This window comes from Camelina sativa, chromosome 4 (assembly GCF_030686135.1).
Source record: "Camelina sativa cultivar CO46 ecotype springtype chromosome 4, ASM3068613v1".
Classification (NCBI taxonomy): domain Eukaryota; kingdom Viridiplantae; phylum Streptophyta; class Magnoliopsida; order Brassicales; family Brassicaceae; genus Camelina; species Camelina sativa.
In genome coordinates this window covers 8,932,154-8,934,931 of record NC_141883.1, presented here as the reverse complement: position 1 = coordinate 8,934,931, position 2,778 = coordinate 8,932,154, and the positions used below count along the sequence as shown (strand labels likewise).

At 42.3% G+C, this 2,778-nt stretch overlaps 1 non-coding gene across 1 annotated transcript; it reads right to left on the bottom strand.

Annotated features, from left to right (window-relative positions):
• LOC147945622 (small nucleolar RNA R71) lies at window positions 1-107 on the bottom strand. The gene has a single exon (XR_015597881.1). It is a non-coding gene; the product is annotated as a small nucleolar RNA R71 (small nucleolar RNA).
• Between the last annotated feature and the right edge of the window lie 2,671 nt (window positions 108-2,778).

The following is a 2,778-nucleotide window of genomic DNA, read 5'->3' as shown; positions in this document are numbered from 1 at the left end:
AGGTTGAGGGATGAAATCTCAGGTTTTGCATAGAGAAATAATGAAAGTTTTTGTGAGGCATGGGAGAGATTTAAAGGATTCCAAACTCAGTATCCCCACCATGGATTCAGCAATGAGTCTTTGCTCAGCACTTTGTACAGAGGAGTTCTACCCAAGATTAGAATGCTACTTGATACAACCTCCAATGGAAACTTTCTCAACAAGAATGTGGAAGAAGACTGGGAGTTGGTAGAGAATCTTGCTCAATAGAATGGTAATTATAATGAAGATTGTGATAGAACCATAAGGATCACCTCCACTGATCAAGAGGACAAATACAAGAAGGATTTAAAGATGGTCAATGAGAAGCTTGACAAGATTCTCCTAAGCCAATCAAAGACCATCCAGTTCATTGGTGAAGAAGAAGCTCTAGTCCAAGAAGGAGATAGGGAGTTTGCTGAGTTGTGCTACATGCAAAACTAGGGAGGATTCAAAAGTTACAACCAAGGAGGATTCAAGAATAACAATCTCTCTTATAGGAGTAACGATGTGGATAACCCACAAGATCAATTCTACCCCCCCCCCCCTCAACAGCCTCAACAACCTCAACAGCAACAAAACTATATACCCAAGCAGCAACAACAGGTGTTCCAGCCCCAATTGTGTCCCCCACCAGGGTTTCAGACTAACCAAGGTCAGGAACAAGACTTAGGAGCTATGATGCAACAATTGTTGGTTGGGCAAGCCAATGGAAAGCTTGAGGAGGCTAAACAGTTTGCTGAGTTGAATCAACGGTTAACATCACAGTATAATAATCTCAATATGAAGTTTGAAGGTCTGAACTCAAGAGTGAAGTATATGGAGAGCAATATAGCATCTACTTCAGCTCCCAAACCCACCCAACTCCCTGGAAAAGCTGTTCAAAATCCAAGGGAGTTCATAGCCAAAGCCATTCACGTTTATGAGGAAACTGTCACTGAGGACAGTGCAGTCCAAGCTGGGGAGGATTCATCCTTTGTTGAAGCCCAGAGTGAAGTACTTGTAAAGCAAACTAAATCCGGCAGTGAACTCGACCCACCACTCGAACACACACACGATCGAGTGGGTGATCGAGTGACTGATCGAGCTGAAGTCTCCGAAGCTGATAAGCCCATTAAGTTCATTCCTCCTCCTTACAAGCCTCCACTACCATTCCCAGGGCGTTTCAAGGCACAAAAGCTTAAGGAACTAAGGGAGATCATTGAGAAAAAAGAAATGATGGCTTTGCAATAAGAGGAAGTGCAAGCTTTGAAGGGAGAAGTTGTGATTGAGAAAAAGGAAGTGATGGCCATAAAAGAGGTTATCATTGCTTACCAAGAAGAAGAGAGAGGACCTGCCTTGGAACAGTATGATCCATATCCTCTCTATAAGGATTTTTTGCTTGAATTGTCAAAGAAGAAGGCTCATGCTCAGGATGAGAAGGATCTTGAGGACCTTGGAGGGGTTATCATCCCAATTAAACTTGAGGATCCAGGTCCATTCTATCTGCCTTGCTCACTTAGCTATCTTCACTACAACCAATGTTTATGTGACTTGGGAGCATCTATCAGTGTAATGCCCTACTCTATAGCACAAAAACTTGGGCACACTGACTTCAAGTCCACCAACCTTGACATATGCCTAGCTGATGGGTCAAACAAGGATGTAGTTGGTAAGCTGGAAAACATTCCAGTCAAGATAGGAAAGGCAAGAATTCATACAGATTTTGTGGTTCTAGAGATGGATAAGGAGCCTGAAGATCCTATAATTCTAGGGAGGCCATTCTTAGCCACTGTTGGAGCTGTTATAGATGTTAAGGAAGGTCTTGTGACCTTGAACATTGCTGAGGGGATAACCATGAAGTTTAACATCTATAACCCAACCAACTTACCCACCATTGATGATCAACCTTTTACTATCAAGGACAAAGGAGGTCATGAAGTTTTAAGTGAAGTGGTACCTCCAAGGGCTAAGCTCTCTTTACAAGAGGAATCAATGGAAAAGCTCAAGGGTTCAGTTCAAAAGCTGACTGAATTGGTGAAGGATCTCCAAGTCAAGCTAAACAAGAGGACTTTGAGGAAGGCAAGACCAAGGCTCAAAATTAAGAAGAAATATGGTTTGTGTGTTAAGGGTGAAGTGATCAAGAATCAACTTCTCAGTGATCAAGAGGTGCCAGGGAGGATTTCATCACCTCCTTGGTATCTAAATCAAGCCTGAAAAGGCATCAAAAGTCAAGCTTAGTGACTCTAAACAAGCTCACTAGGGAGGAAGTCCCTAAGGTATCATTGTACATATGCTTTATTTTCCTTGTAATTTTGATTTGTTTTCTTTTATGTTTGTGTTGGGCAGGCTTTTCAAAGAAAGTGTAGATGGGTATGGAGAGATTTGGACTTGGGGAAGTAGGCTTGCAAGCCCACTCGACCAGCCCACGAGAGGTACTCGACCGAGCTGACAAGCAACCAAGCCCACTCGACTCCCATTTCTCTTTAATGGTCGAGTGGAGGGAGAAAAAGAAGAAAAATTTTAAATTTCAAAATTTAGTCAAAGAGCTCGACCACTTGCAGTCGAGTGTGGGGTCGAGTGGCAACAAAAAGCAGGTCAAAGATTCCCATTTCAAATTTGAATGGTATGGACGCTTCACCCTTGTCTCCTTGTCCCCTTAACTTCTTTAAATAGAGCTTGATTCGATCATGTATCTCTCACACTCTCTCATTGATTAAAACAAGTTCAAATCAAGTTTAAAATCTCTCTCAAAGTTCATCTTTTTGCTCAAGCTTAGCT